This window comes from Rhinopithecus roxellana, chromosome 19, assembly GCF_007565055.1.
Source record: "Rhinopithecus roxellana isolate Shanxi Qingling chromosome 19, ASM756505v1, whole genome shotgun sequence".
NCBI classification, from domain to species: Eukaryota; Metazoa; Chordata; class Mammalia; order Primates; family Cercopithecidae; genus Rhinopithecus; species Rhinopithecus roxellana.
Window position 1 is genome coordinate 60,634,186 of NC_044567.1, and position 16,039 is coordinate 60,650,224.

The following is a 16,039-nucleotide window of genomic DNA, read 5'->3' on the forward strand; positions in this document are numbered from 1 at the left end:
GATCTCGGACTTCCAGCCTCCAGAACTGCGAGAGAACAAACTTCTATTGTGTAAGCCTCCCAGCCTGCAACACTTTGTCATGACGGCCCTGGCAAACGGATTCATGTGCCAAGCCCCATATCCCACTGAGGTGACCACAGGCTTCTGAAGCTTGAGCAGAAGCGCAAGGAACACGGGAGGAAGCCCAAGGAACAGGCGAGAAAGAGCAAGGAACACGGGAGGAAGCAGAGAGGGGCCCCCAGGCAGAGCCAGAGACCTGTTTCTACGGAGCAGGACTCCAGTCTGGCGCCTCCTCTCTTAGGATGAAAACACAAAAGAGGGTTGTGGAAGAATTTGGAATGTTATGGGATGTGCCTGGGTTGTGGCAGCAGAGCCCTGACCTGGCCCAGGCGAGGTCTACTCTGCCATCCACAGGCACTCCTCCTCCTCGCTCTTAGACCCCCTGGAACGAAAAGGAAGAAAGAGCCCCTCACTCATGTTTCTTGCTGTGCCCACCTGCAGGTGAGCGGCCCCCTCCCTGCTGGTCTCTTTCCCACATCCCAGCCCCTCCGGCTACAGCCTCCACGCGCTGCTCCTGCTCCTGCCCCGCGGCCCCATCTCCCCCTCCTCCCGCCCTCTCTCGCCCTTGGCTGCCCCTCCCAGGCTCGGCCTCCCTGCCCGCACCCGGTTCATACTCACATTGGGGCTCCCCGGCTCGCTGCTGGTGCCGTTTCATTTCCCATCTGCTCACCTCCGGCTCATGAGTAATGAGAGTTTACAAGTTGAGTTTCCATATGTGGAGCATTTATATGTTCTTCTTCAACAAGGATGGGCGAGTTTCTCCGGCTTCATGGTCTCTGGCACCCAGAGGCTTCCTAGCCTGTTGTCAAAGGAGCCTCCTTCCCCACCTCCTCCCTCACACAGCCCTGTCCCTTGGGATTGGCAGACCCAGTTGTGAGCATTCAGGTACTACTTGTTGGGAGGCCTGGATACGATTTTACATTCTGTTTTTCATTTTTAAAAAACACATGTTCAGCAACATTCACACTATTTTGTTCTCAGATGGACTAGGGAAAAAAATCAAACGTTTCCTTGTGTTCTCTCTCAAATATAAAATTTAGCGTAAATTGTTTCTGTTTCCTCTCCCTCCTCCCACACTCTCCCTCCTCTTCTTTCTCTTCCTCTTTCCTTTCTCCTCTCCCTCCTCTCCCTCCTCTCCTTCCTCCTGCTCCTCTTCCTCCTCCTTCTCCTCTTTGCTTTCTCCTTCCCCTTCCCTTCTTCCTTCCCTCCTCGCTTTCTCTCTTCTTCCTCTTCCTCCTCCCACACTCCTTGATTCAAATATTTTTCTGAAGGTCAAAGGCCCTATATGAAAAAAGACTCACCGGCTCAGCAGGACATACATGATACATTTCCACTGGGGAAGGCCTTGCCCCTCCCAATGCAGCAACAGCTGTCACTCTGACCTTTCCTACCTTGGAACAGATGGGGCACGGGGAGCAGGTGTCTGGGGGCGAGTGGAGATTGAGGCTGACAGTCACCCAGCTGTGGCTCCTGCGGTGCTCTCACTGGCCCCCCGCCCCCGCCCCGTGGAAGGCAGCATCTCTGGGAGTTGGAACCTCTCCTTCTCTGCTTTTCTCATGCCCCCTACTCAAGTTCTAGCCTCTGGGGCTCACAGTCCTCAAGGGCCCTTGTCTAATGCTTTGGCCATTGTTCCCTCTTCCTGCCTTTTGCTCTGAGGCAGGCCTCACTGCCTGGTGCTCCCCTCCACCTGGGTTTGGTTCTGAGGCAAAACCACCTCCTTCCCCCAGATTATCCCCCGAGGACAAGCAAATCAGCTGTCCTTCTGGTTCTCCATGGCCTCTTTCAGCCTCTCCATTTTCTCTTGATGGAAAGTGGAGAGGAGTCAGCCAAGGAGGACAGCAGAGGATGGCCAGCCCTGCTCTGGGCCCAGCCAGTGCTGGGGGATGGTGGCCTGGGCTTCGGACATGGCTCAGTAAGGACAGATAGGGCACTGCAGTAGGATGAGCCCAGATCTGTTCAGATGACCTGCACGCTCCCCCATCCCGTCTCACTCTCCTTGTTCTCACCTGTCCTGCTGTCCTGCTGTCACCAGCTCTGCACAGCACAGGCGCTTGGACAGGGGATTTAATCAGTCTCTTGGCTGTTAGTCCCCAAGTAGTAATTGAAGTGGGCTGATGGGACCTATCTGTTAGGCCCAGGGAGCTGTGGGGAGATGGCTTTTGGAGCATTTCCTCCGCCTGCTAATCTATCTGTCTGGCATTTTATCTGGAGCCCAGGGCTCATGCTTGAGCACTGAGGCATTTTACAGTATTATTATTACTTAGCACTTATAACATACTTCATCAATGAGAGGGTTGGCGGCCGCGCCGTCACTCTAAAGCACGGCGCTCCAGATAGAGAGATACGGATCTCACTCCGGGTGTGTAATATTTGATGTCTGTGTCTTTGGGTTGCTTGTGATCTTGTTATTAGTTATGTCTCCTTGAGGAGAAAACCTACCTTCGTTTTCCTGATGCATGGGGGTCAGGTGGACGGAAGGCACAGGGATGGGGGCAGGAAGGATGCACAGGGGAGGGCTTAGCTTGGGTTCCCCCAGAAGCAGACCCAAGACAAGGGGTTGCATGCATTGATTTCTTTGGGAGGTGATCTGGGGAAGTACTAGTAGGCGAGTGGGGAAGGAGACGGGGGCAGGAAGAAGTGAATACAGGATAACTGAGAATGTTACTGCCATGGGCAGTGGGGCCCAATTCCACTGGGGAACTTGGCAGCTGGAGGTTTCATCCTCTGAGTCCATCTGACATTGGCCAAGGCTGCTTCCAGGGCCATTCACTCCCCAGTCCCTTGAGCTCGGCCCCTACCTGGGCTGAGAGAAGCCCTCAGGTGTGTCCCAGATGCCTGTGCCATGTGCTGCCCGCTGGGTGCCCGGGAGGTGTGGACGGGGCCCTGGCAATGACAGCCATGGCTTTGAAGCTAGACACAGATGTTCTGATAAGGGAACGAGCCCGGGAGAACAGCCCTTCTCCCTCATCTCAAACTCTGCCAGCTCTGTGTGTCCCCTGCACCTCAGGGCCCGAGGCTGTGCCACAAAGTCCAGGACAGTTTGCAAAGGTCTGGGGACTGTCTCCAGCTGCTCCACCTTCCCTAACCAGAGTGGAACATTCAAAGAGAGGCACAGTGTATGGCGTGGATTCAAATGCCGGCTTTGGCCCCTTCTGGCTTTGTGACTTTGGGCGAGTGACTTCATCTCTCTGGCCCTTAGTTTTCTCATCTGTGAAATGGGAGTAGCAATGATAACTAGCAGGAAGGTCTTCGAAGGTTAGATGAGAGAGTGTCTATAAAGTGCCTGGTCCCGTGTCCAGCCGTAGAACAGGAGTCCAGGCCACATTCCTTCCTATTCCCTTTCATCCAGGGCTCTGACCCTCACCCAGGACCCCGACCAGAACACCTGAGTCTGGTTTCCAAGTCTTTTTTTTAGTTTTGAGACAGAGTCTCGCTCTGTTGCCCAGGCTGGAGTACAGTGGCACAATTTCAGCTCACTGCACCTTCCACCTCCCAGGTTCAAGTGATTCTTCTGCCTCAGCCTCCCAAGTAGCTGAGACTACAGTTACGTGCCACCATGCCCGGCTAATTTGTTTATTTTTAGTAGCGATGGGGTTTCACCATTTTGGCCAGGCTGGTCTCGAACTCCTGACCTCATGATTTGCCTACCTCAGCCTCCCAAAGTGTTGAGATTACAGGCATGAGCCACCACACCTGGCTCTCCAAGTCTTTGAGTTACAGAGATTTCCTCAGAGGCTCACGTTCCCAGGGAGTGGGACTCCTGCTTCCAGGACGCTGCATCTTTCCAATGCTGAGGGCAGGTGGGCACCCTGCTGACCACTCCAGCAGCCATGCCTGATGCCTGGGCTTGCAGATATCCCCATGCTCATCAGGCCAAGGCAGAGCTGCATGGCATCCCCTCAGGGGCCAATTTATATAGCAGCTTAAGTATTGTTTAAAACTCCTTCCCCTTCCGGGAGATGGGAGAGGCAGCTGCTGCTGCTGCTCCGGCCGCAGGCTCTTCTTCAAAGGGTCTCGTAGGCAGATGGAAAACTTGCTAGTAAAAGCTTTTCCTTTTTTTTTTCATATCTATTTTTTCTTGGTTGCAATTCTTGTTCCTGCCTGATTCTCTACCTTCCACAGAGCCAGCAGGTACCTCATGGGGATCAGAGCTCTCAAGGCCCCTGGGGGCACCTCCTGCAGGAAGACTTCCCCAATTACCCTACAGGCTCCAGCAACACTTGTTTCTGCTCCCCCTGGTTTCCTGGCTTCGTTGTGGCCATGTGCTTCATGTGTGGAGCTCCTCTTTGTGGACTGATGAGTGTGTGTACTGGGAACTTGCTGTCTGTCTATCTAGGGGGATAGGACTATCAAAGGATAGGACTTGAGTCTCATCCTTCCTCTGGGCTGGGGGAGCTGCTGCCGACTGGTTGGGGGTGAGACAGTCTCTGAACCCACCCGAGGGCGCCTGCCTGCCCAGGTAGGCTCTGGTAAGAGCCAGTGACTCTGCTATATAGGGGATCCGTCAGAGCTGAAAGGTCTAGAAGCCCTTCATCATATTAAAGACCAATTCCGTGCAGATTAAGAGGACACAGCATCTGTTCTCTTGGGCTTGGGGAAGCCATCCATCCTCCTGGAGCAGCTCTGGGAGGAAAGGGAAAAACTCAGAGCTCCCAGAGGAGCTCTGGGCAGGAAAGGGAAAAACTCAGGTGGTGAGATGGTGAAGAGCAGCCTTCTCCTGTGCCCCTGAAGAGAGGCCCCAGGTGCCCCGAGTGTCCAGGCTCTCGTGTGGCTCTGGTTCCCCACAAGGTGCCGAGCACTCTGCCTCCTGCACAGGGTCATGCTTTCAGTCAGATCACCCGAAATGCTCAGGGGCCCTTGCTCTTTCTTAAGACAGACTCATCTGACTCCTTCCAAGGCTGAGAGCTCAGCTCTGTTGGGGCATTGTCTGCCGTCCTGCCTTCCCCCTTTTCCTGCCTGGCTGCATGGTGGTCCAGGGCCATCTGGGGATCGGCTGCATGGTGGGGAAGGGCCACTGCTTCCTGGTAGGGCTGGCCAGGAACAAAGGCAAAGGGACTGGGGAGGGGACTGGGCTCTGCTCTATTTATACTGTATCTTGGAGGAGGGCACATTGGCAGCCCGGAGCTCTGGATGCCTCCCAGAAGCCTGAGTGGTGGTGGCAGGGGCATCTGTTCACTGAAGGAAGGGCAAAGAGAAAAGAATGGGCATTTATTGATTTTCTTCTATATGCCAGGCACCAGGCCAGGCCTCTTTGATGCATGATCTCATCATGTAAATATAGGATGGTGGTCAGGAGATCAACTTCCAAAATCAACAGAACTGGGTTAGAATTCCAGCTCCCCCAGTTTCTGGCTGGGTAGCACTGGGCAAGTGGGTTCACCAGCCTAAGCCTGACTTTGTTCCTCTGTGATGTGTTTATAATCAAAGTGTCTTCCTCCAAGAGGCCCTATCTCTAAAGCACACGGCAGCGTGCTGACCCAACAGGATGTACCCCGTGAACATTAACGCCTTCTGTTGCGAACGACCACGTGATGCAGAAAAAAATCATGTCCTGATTTTTGGAAGACGCAGCAGCCAAAGCCTAAGACGTGAAGAAACTCACCCAAGGCTGCTAAATTGGAAAGTGGCAGCGTGCAGATATAAGCCAGGCCCATGCCTTCCAGGCTCCAAACCCCAGGCCCTTCTCAGACGTCCTCCAGCCTCCACGGGGAAAGAGATAAATGATCGCAGTGCTAGCGAGGGGCCCGGCTGCTCAGCCACGCTGGAAGGGCAGGGAGACCCGGCTGCCAAGCTCCCAGCAGTTGCATAGCTGGGCAGGGACTTTTCCTTGGAGCCGGAGGAGAGGCTGCTCCAAGGTGGGCCCCCGGACATGGAAGGTGGCTCTGCCGGGACAGCTGTAAACTCTTTAACCTTGTGTGGGGCTTCGTCCTTCAGCAGCCCGGTGAGGGATCAGTGGCAGGGGCGATGGCGGGGGAGCTGGAGGTGGCGGTGGAGGCGGCCCGGCACTCACTCACTCACGGCAGAATGGACTCTGGATAAACAATTATAGTCTATTTACCTCAGACCATATGGTGCTGGGGAACAGGTGTGCGGGTAATGAAGAGCCCAGCTCCAATTAAGCGTCTGGGAACCCGGCCGGATTCCCGCTGAATCTTGCGCTTGGGTTGAGGCCCACTTACAAATGAGAGCTAAAAGGACTGAGGCTCAGGGAGGCAGGAGCGGGAGCCTGAAGGGTGCGTGGCAGGGCCAGCCAGCAGCCCCCACCCGCCGCTCTGTACCTGCTGGCAAGCGGGTACAGCCCAGGGACCTCATCTGGGCCTTCTCCATGGCAATCTTGGTGCATCTGGGAGTTATGAGGGGGAATGGTTCATGGCCATGCACCTCTTGGTGAGGCTGTCCTGGGACCTGTCAGGGTGGGAAGTCAGGGGGTGATTCCTGTTAAGATTGGGGGGATGGGGCAGGCACCTGTCACTCTCTGTCAAGGTCCTTCCCACCCTGACTCTCCCTTGGCCTTCATTCCCAGCCATTCAACATGTAGTTTTGAGTACTTACTGTGTACTGAGCTAGGCACTGGGGACATGCTGATTAAAAAGAAGTAGACAGAGGCCTTGCTCTCATTGAGTTTACGTTTTAGGGGGATGGGAAGACAAACAGTGAGTCACATTCATAAAGTTGTCACATGCATGAAAAAGGTGAGTCACATACGTGGATAAGGTCATCACATGCATGAAGAAGGTGAATCAGCTACATGAATAAGGTCATCACATGCATGAAGGTGAGTCACATACATGGATAAGGTCATCACATGCGTGAAAGTGAGTCGCAAACAATAAGATCATCACATGCATGAAGAAGGTGAGTCATATACATGAATAAAGTCATTCACATGCATGAAGGAGGTCATTTCTAAGCTTGGTAAGTGTGAGAAAGTAAATCATTTCATCTGCCTGATGGACTCTTAGCCATCCCTGCAAGCCCTGCTCAAGGGGGCCCCCTCTTCTGACACCTCACAAATGCCTCCAGGAGTGGGTCACCAGCTGCCCCGGGCTCCTGGTCACTCTCCTGCTCGCCCCATTGCCCCATTGCAGCCCTCAGAGGTTATGTAAACAGCTGCTTCTGTGTCCTCTCCTTCCAGGGCACTGCCCTTCTCCAAGTCAGGGAGGACGTCCGGCTCGAGTGCTATTTCCAGCATAGCACAGGGTCAGGCCAGCAGATGAGAGGGTTTGGTGAGTGATAGAGCAGCTTCAGCCTCCTGGGAAGACATTGTCCACTCCGGCCTGTCCTGGCCTGAGCAGGTAGGTGAGCAACAACTGTGGAGAGTGCCAGCCTCTGGAAGAGCCCCAGGGGCCTCATCCGACCACGGCACCTGCAAGGTGCCCCTCACAAGTGTTCTGGAGGCTGCGAGCAGAGCCAAAAAGATGAACAGCTCCTGTCCCCGTGGTGGGCTGATGAGAGTGGAACGAGGGCACATGTTCCAATGAATCTCTCGTGTCAGTTTTCACTGCAGCACAAACAGAGGGAGGTGGGGAGTGCATCGTTTCTTCTAGGAAGCCCGGGTTTCCGTCGCTGATGAGGAGAGAGAGACAGCAATGGGGATTTTTCACACTCCTTTGCCTGGTGAATATTTTTGTTTTCGTTTAATTTTGGATTAGTTCATTGCTTTAGGACTTGACAGATGAAATCAGCACCTTCCCAAACTTCTCCGCTGGGAGACTGTCTGGAATATCTCCTCTTGACCCTCTAGGGGATGCTGCCCACTCCACAGCGCCCCCTGCAGCTCTGCCTGATTATAAAGGGAATACCTTCCAACAGAAATACACAGCTGAGTTATAGGAAATGGGTAACAGACGATTCCTAGGAAAATCAAGGTTTCAGATGAAAAACCTGCACAATTTCTGGGGGGGGTGCAAGGTTACCGGAGCCAGGATTCTGGAAGGCTCCAGCCTCCAGCCCTCCCTCCCCAACCCAGAGGACAGGAAGCAAACTAAATGGGTTCTGAAGTGGGAAACAAATTGGATTTTTTAAAAAATGCTCTGGTTCTAATGATCGAAGGGGTTATTCATAATCCTGGAGTAGAAAGTGTATCTTGAAATCTATGTTTTGTGTTGACAGCTTCTCCCTAATGGGCAAGATCTCACACATGATAGAGCCATAAAACGTGGCACTCCTGGCTGGCCCTGCTGCTTGTCTGATAAGGGAGATCGAGGGACTCACCAGCACAGGCAGAGGGCCCCAGGTCTTACCCTGCCCCCATGCCTCCTCCCCACCCCAGCTGGTCTCGGCTTCCAGCATGTTGCCAAGGCCTGTTCTGCAGAACACAAAGCCCATGCTTTGCAATGGCGAGGATTCCATGTTCAAGAAAGGGTGGGAAATGCCCCCAGTCTCTCCCGTCCTAGGCATTCAAAACACCCATGAGCACAGTCACGGCTGTGAGGAGGCTTCCAGTAAAGAAAATCTGGTGAGCTATGCTCGACCCAGTGGTTCTCAGATTTGTTTGACTGCAGAATCCTGTGTTTACACAAGCCCTGTTGATGTCCTACAGAACAAATGCTTTCCAGAACCTACGATGGGTCACATAACGGTATCCTTTTCCTAGGGCTACCCTATCAAAACACCACAGACTGGGGGGCTTAAATAACGGAAATTCCTTCTCTCATGGTTTTGGAGGTTGGGAGTCTGAGATCAAGGTGTAGGCAGGGTTGGTGACTTGGCTGTGTTCTCCCTGTGTTCTCCTGTGGTCCTCCCTCTGCACATGTCTCTGTCCATATATCCTCTTCCTATAAGGACACCAGTCATGCTGGATTAGGGCCCACCTCAGTGGCCTTGGTTTACCTTGATTAGCTTTTTAAAGACCCTGTCGCCAAAATGATAACATTCAGAGGTGCTAGGAGTTAGTGTGTCAACATACGAATTTGGAGGGGGCCCATTTCTGCTCATAACCGCAGCAGTGGGCCTTGGCATTATGAAACTTGGTATTGGGGGGACCATGAGGAGAGCAGAAAGGTGGTAAGTGGGCAGGGTATGGCTGTTGCCTGCCCCTTGGCATGCTTCCCATCACAACAGTAATGACATTAACACTAACTACATTTTCACACCCAGAATCCCAGCACTTTGGGAGGCTGAGGCGGGTGTATCACTTGAGGCCAGGAGTTCGAGACCAGCCTGGCCAACGTGGCGCAACCCCATCTCTACTAAAAATACAAAAATTAGCCGGGCATGGTGGTGGGCACCTGTAATCCCAGCTACTTGGGAGGCTGAGGCAGAAGAATCACTTAAACCCAGGAGGCAGAGGTTACAGTGAGCTGAGTTTACATCACTGCACTCCAGCCTGGGCTAGAGTGACACTCTGTCTCAAAAAAACAAAAACAAAAAACAAACAAACAAACAAAACAAAAACAACCAGCAACTGCATTTGCCAGGCATTTAGACATTACCAGTACTTTTCCATCTGTCAATTAATGTGATCCTTTTAACAACCTGTAAGGTTGGAGGTTCTATGGTTATTTCCACTTAACAGAGAAGGATGCCTGCACTCAGAGAGGTTGAGTCACTGGTTTCAGGTCACCCAGTAAATAGTGAAATTAAGGACTAAACCCAGGTGGGCTTAAAGAACCAGTCCTGAGGATTAATGGAGGATTGATTCCCTGCCCTCCCTGAGATGGAACCCGCCGTTGCTGGCAGCAGAAGCAAAAGTCATCTCAGAACGGCTCTGGGGGCCCCTGCCAGGCAGAGCCTGAGTTCCCACAGGTGGCGTTTACCCTGACGAATCTGGGCCCAGGCTGAGGCCCACCTCACTTCCCGCCAGCTTGGATGGAGAACCGTTCCCTGGAGCTTCCCAAGTGGTTTCAGATGAGCAGATCCTGCTGGCTGCTCTAGGCACCTGCCCATTTGTGCTGAAAGTCAACCAGCTGTGAAAGGTTGCAGATTTTTTCTCAGCTCTCCTGGGTGTCAGGTGTGGTGGAACCAGGACACAGAGTGAGACCACCCCAGCTTTCCTGGCCTCATCTCAGAGACAGAGGCGGGCCCAGCAGTGAGCTTTCTTCAAGAATGAGCAAGCCAGGTACAAGCTGACTGTGAGCGGGACCAGAGAATTTGCTACTTGGAAGGCAGGAGAGGGTGGCGGCTGGGTTAGCAGTTCCACGAAACCAGCTAACTCACTTTGACTATGTCCATCCTGGCCTGGCCACCTGCTATTTGCTTCCTTGGTGGCTCTTAAAAAAGTTTGATGACCAGGTGAAACCCTTGCCTGCCAGGCCAGGAGGCTGGCTCTTCATGAATTCTTCCTCTTGGTCAGAAGAGGCAACTCTCTAGGTAACCAGGCCTGTGCCTGCGGGCCTGATGTCTACCCTGGACTCACTGGACACTCCTACTGCACGTCTAGTCCAAGATGCTTGGCAAAGGAAGAGCAGATCACTGGGAGGGATGGACCCAGAGACCAGTCCTGACCCCAGATTCTGAGCTGTGGAGCCCGGGGCAGCAGATTTGTTGCCTTCACCTCAGGTTCATCATAGTACAATGGGCTCATGAATAAATGTCGAGGTCATTGTGAAGGCCCCATTAAAGGAGAGGTAAAAAGTTCTCTGCAAAACTTCAAAACAGCTCTGCAAATGAGGGTTGTTAAAAGAGCCCAGGAGACTGAGGGGGAGGAAGGCTGGGGGACCAGCCATAAGCTCCTAACTGCTGCAGTGCCAGTGGCTACCTGGATGAGGCTGGGTAGGCACCACGCCAGGCAGGACTCACCCTCAGCTTCCAGAGGGGCTTACAAGTGGAGGTCCATGAAAGAGTGAGTCTTCGGCGGTGGTCTGCCCAGAAATGCCTGGAACGACCGCAGAACCTGTACACCGGCCAACCCCAGGGGGCACGATCCCTGGATACTCCCATGCAAGGTGAATAAGGTGCAGTGGCTGAGACCCTCAGGGAAGGAAACTCTTTACCGCATGCCATTTCTTCTTCCCAGGACTCTCCCTGACTCTGCCCCAGGCAGGGATGGGACTGACCCCTGGGAACCTGGTGTGGCAGCGGTGGGGAGCACCCAGCAGAGGTTCAGGGAGTCTCCCCTCACTCTCGCAGGAAGCTCACTCGTGTGGGTGGGTGGCTCAGTTCTGGAACGTTTCTCCAGAGAAGGGTCCTGGAAGTCCCCAGCTGGCTTCTTTAGGGCAGGCCGGGGCTAGGGAGAGGAGAGCGAGGCCCAGGGAGTGGATGTAAGCACTCACGCTCACGGGCCTGCCTGCTTGAGACTGAAAGAGAGCAGTGCCTTAGATTCCAGGCAGCTCTCTTACCTCACCCACGTCCCAGCCCTGCTTTTGGGAACCTCCTTTTTCAAGTTCTCTACCTAAGTGACACCACCCACTGCCCACCATAGCTCATCCTACCCTACCAGGTTAAAATCATTCAAGTCCTTGGCCAGGTGCAGTGGCTCACGCCTGTAATCCCAGCACTTCGGGAGGCTGAGGCAGGCAGATCACGAGGTCAGGAAATTGAGACCATTCTGGCTAACATGGTGAAAACCCGTCTCTACCAAAAATACAAAAAATTAGCTGGGTGTGGTGGCGGGCGCCTGTAGTCCCAGCTACTCGGGAGGCTGAGGCAGGAGAATCGCTTGAACCCGAGAGGTGGAGGTTGCAGTGAGCCGAGATGGCGCCACTGCACTCCAGCCTGGACAACAGAGCAAGCCTCTGTCTCAAAAAGAAAAAAAAAAAAGGAAAGGAAAGAAAAGAAAAATTGTTCAAGTCCTTTGTCTGAGAGGAGACAGACATTCTGCCCAGGGCCAGGGGTGTCAGTCAGGCTGACAGTAGATCACATGGAAGATCTACTGAACGATTCTGGGATTTGTCTTTGCATGAAGAAGAGGCAATTGGTCGAGAGCGTGCCTTTAAATATTTGAAAGGACCTCCTGTGGGTCGATTAGTGGCCCCCGAAAGATTTGTCCATGTCCTGCTTGCCAGAGCCTGTGAATGCGATCTTATTTGGAAAAGGAATCTTAGCAGATGTAACTGAGTTAAGGATTTCAAAATGAGATTCTGGATTCGGGGGAAACCCAAATCCAGTGGCAGGTGTCATGACAGAGGCAGAGAGAGATTTGGGAGGGAGAAGGAGAAAACCATAGATGACAGAGGCAGTGATTAGAGCTTGGCAGCCTCAAACCGAGGGACGCCTGGAGCAGGCAAGGAAGGATCCTCCCCGAGAACCTTTGGAGAGAGCACATCCCGCCGACACCTTGCTGTTGGACGTCCAGCCTCCACAGCTGTGACAGGATCAGTTTCTGTTGCTGCAAGCCCCTCAGTTTGTAGCAATTAGTTACGGCAGCAACGGGAAGGAACAGCTGTGTCCTGTGAAAGAGGAGGTGGGCTAATTCCATGTGCAGCCAGAGACTTAACAAGGAAGGGTAAGAGTTCCAGGGGGGCGTCTTGCAGACCAACGTAAGGAAGAATTTCCAAGAACGAGGCCTGCACCGCATGGATGTGGCTGCCTGGGGCCATTCTGCCTCCTACACCATCTGACTGACCGTCTCTTGGGAACATAGTGGGTAGGACCGCTGTTCAGAAGGAAGGGTGGGTTAGTTCTTCCCTCCTCAGTGGACACCTGCTGACGAGGTCCCCCATGTGTGTGCATCACGACAGTAATTCTCCTTCAAGAAAGCATATTAGAATGCAGACGTAAGGGTGATGTCTTGATAGGAATAACTTCGAGTCAGCTCTAATTTCCTTTTTCCAAAATGACATTATTTGCAAATGTTGGTACTGTAACTATTAATAATAATTTACTTGCAGGTAGCTCGCATTTCCCAGGGACACATCACTGAGGCTTGTCACGGTGGTGAGAGAGAACTGTGGTCTCCTAGGAGGCATGGAGCAGCCTTCCCACACTCTCTGCATGCACACATCCTCCGGGGATCTGGTCCAGGGGCCGGTTCTGACTCCCCAGGCCTGGGCTGGGACTCCGGACGCTGTGTCTCTCAGAAGCCCCTGGGGGACAGTGACGCTGTGGGTCCACAGGCCACAGGGATCCAGAGTGGCTGCTGATGAGTTTCCAGAAGACCCAGAACTACTATTTAGAGGGGGCAGGGGAAGGCATTTCACCTCGCTACAACTTAGGCTGGGCCAGAGGAGAACACAGCTTTCCTTTCTGGGAATGCTGTTGAACAATGAAGTAGGACCTGGGGTGGCCGAGATGGAGGCCCTGGAGAAGTGTGGGCCGGGAGACCTAGAAGCCACCTTTCGATAGCATAATCTAGGATCTCAGAACTTCCCGGGCTCCTGTCCCATCTGGGGTCAAAGGACTTGATGAGACAATGCCGAAGGAACCCCACAGCTGACATTGTGGAGCTTGTCTCCCGTGCCAAACTCTTGCCTTAGCTATCTGCTTTAGTGCTGACAGCAATTCCAGGATTCAATCATTCCTTTACTACTCCATTTTGCAGACGAGAAGACAGAGTATAAAGAGGTTAAACCATGCCTACGGTCACCCCTGTCTGGTGAAGCTGAGATTTGAAGTGGCGTTTGGACCCCAGAGCTGAGCTGATTATCACCATGTCATTCAGCCTTCCAGAATCCTGTAGACGGTCAACAGGGTACCCTGCCCTCCTGTCCATGCCTGGGCCTCCCAGGCCTAGCAGAGTGGTGTAGGACACTCAGGGACGGGCCAGGGCATCCCTGTACGTGGCCGCTCCCTAGGTCACCCCCTCTCCCTGCTCTGGTTGGCTCCACACTTTTACATGAAGCCCCGCTGCTCCCAGCTGGGGGATGATTCGACCAGGGGCTCCTGTTCAGTTTTTCACGCGGAAAGACTGCTGAGCAGGCGCTGGCTGTGGAAGAGGGGAAAGTTGCCACCCTCTTCTAAAACTGCCAGTGCAGGATGGAGGGGAAGATTCCTGCACACCCAAGGAGAGGTTGAGGCTCCAGGGAGAAGGAGGAAGCAGCGCTGCCTGAATACACCCCCACAGCGTGTCAGCTGCTGGGCAGACAGCAGCATCCCCATCATTTAGGGCCTGAATAAACAGCCCTGTTTTACTCTGCTCTTTGCTGAGCCAAACAGGGCTCCAAACCCCTCCTGGCCATCCTCAAATCTCTTCCACTTTCCAAATCCTCAAACCCTTGCGACTGTATCCCTTTGGCCTGTCCACCGTAGAAAACAAGAGGCTGGTCTCTTTCCAGGCAAGGAGAGCCTCCCTCCTGGTGCTCCTGGGGTCGCCACACACATCTCCATGGCTGACTCTTTATAGCAAGGTGCAGAGACCTGGGATGGGGGTTCAGATGTGTGCACAGCAGGGTCTTTGGGGTCAGGGAGCTCTTCGGAGCAGGCAGGGCACATTCTCAGGCCATTAGCTGGTCAGGCCAGAGTTCACCTGCCACCACCCTGTCCCCAAACCAGCATCATGGCAGGGTCCCTGGTCCCTCAGAGACCCCTTGAGAGAGCAACCCCCACCACGGTCCAGGAGGTGGCTGCATCCCTGGAAAAACAGGACAGACTCCAAGAGAAGCACACAGGCCAATTAAGAGCCCAGCCCAGCCCGGCGGCTCCAGCACCACCTGCTCTCATCTTGCAAGGTGCCTGAGGCTTGGGCTGCTGGGAAGATACAGTGCGGCCTAATTACATACTCCTCCGTGACAGGCGGTGTCAAAAGATTAAAGGAATCAAACCAAGTGGTTCTCCGGTGGCCCCTCCCCCAGGAACCAGAGCTGCTGCGTGAAGGTGATTATGGTACCAACGTAGTGGTTAGAAAGATAATTTTCTCTGGGCCCCGTGCCTGCTGCCTCCTCCACTGAGCTGCGCTTCGGCACTGCAACTCTGCCACCTTGTATGGGCTCCACAGATTCATTTTCTTTTTTGTTGGCACAGCTGAGCAGGAAACAAACTAAGCACCTCTCCCTCCACCAGTCTCCCACCCCACCACCTCCCCACTCCCCTCCCCTCTCCTCCCCTCTCCTCCCCACTCCCTCCCCCTCCATCCCTCCCCTCCCCTCCCCTATTTCCCTTTCCCTCCCCTTCCCTCCCCTACTTCCCTTTCCGTCCCTTCCCTTTCTCTCCTCTCCTTTTCCCTCCCCTCTCTCCCCTCTCCCTCCCCCCTCCCTTCCCCTCCCTTTCCTCCCCTCCCTTCCTCTCCTCTCCCTTCCCTTTCCCTCTTCTTCCCTCCCTTCCCTTTCCCTCTTCTTCCCTCCCTTCCCTTTCCCTCCTCTCCCCTTCCCTTTCCCTCCTCTCCCCTTCCCTCCCCTCCCCTCCTCTCTTCTCTCCTTCCCTCCCTTCCCCTTCTCTCCCTTCCCCTTCCCTCCCTTCCCCACCTCTTCTCTTTCTCTTTCTTCTCCTCTCTCTTTCTTCTCTCTCCTCTCTCTCTCCTGTCTCTTCTTTGTCTTCTCTCCTCTCTCTCCTTCCTCTCTCTCTTCTTTCTCTCTCTTCTCTCTTTCTCTCATCTCTCTGTCTGTCTGTTCGCTTCCCATTCTGTTTTTCTTCCTAGTCGTCTCTATTCTATTCTGCCCCTTTCACCTCCTGTTTGGCCTCTGCATCTCTTTTCCTTCCCCTCCTTAAGGACCTATCAGAGTTCAAGGATAAGGAAGCCACTGTGGGCTGCTTCCTGGTTTTTTTTTTTTTTTTTTCTTTTTTTTTTCCCCCCTCTGATGGTCTTTAAAATAATAATAGCAATAATCATGACCAATAACAGTTCTCACCTCTTGCCAGCCCATGTAGTTGTCTTCACTTGCATCACTTATGATATGTTATCAGATAAGGAAAGGGAGGATCAGGAGCTCTGCACTTGCCTCAGGGCATGTGGCTGGTGAAGGCTGGAACCAAGACTGTGAGCTCTGCCTGTTGACTGCAAAGAAGCTGCTGACCTACTCAGGCCTAGGGAAGGAGGAGGGAGGGATGGTGGGAAAGGAATATTTGAAAGCAAGATGGGGGCCAGGCATGATGGCTCATTCCTATAATCCTAGCACTAAGGGAGGCTGAGACAGAAGGATTGCCTGAGGCCAGGAGATCAAGTCCA

The 16,039-nt window shown here is 53.6% G+C and overlaps 1 long non-coding RNA gene across 1 annotated transcript in view; it reads left to right on the forward strand.

The window, feature by feature from the left end:
- The window catches only part of LOC104681384, a 32,445-nt gene extending 18,869 nt beyond the window's left edge, over positions 1-13,576 (forward strand). Inside the window, exons 5-9 of the long non-coding RNA XR_004055163.1 lie at positions 438-501; positions 7,713-7,853; positions 8,171-8,518; positions 12,835-13,209; positions 13,492-13,576. This is a non-coding gene — a long non-coding RNA (uncharacterized LOC104681384). The remainder of the gene's footprint in view (positions 1-437; positions 502-7,712; positions 7,854-8,170; positions 8,519-12,834; positions 13,210-13,491) is intronic.
- The last annotated feature ends 2,463 nt before the right edge of the window (positions 13,577-16,039 follow it).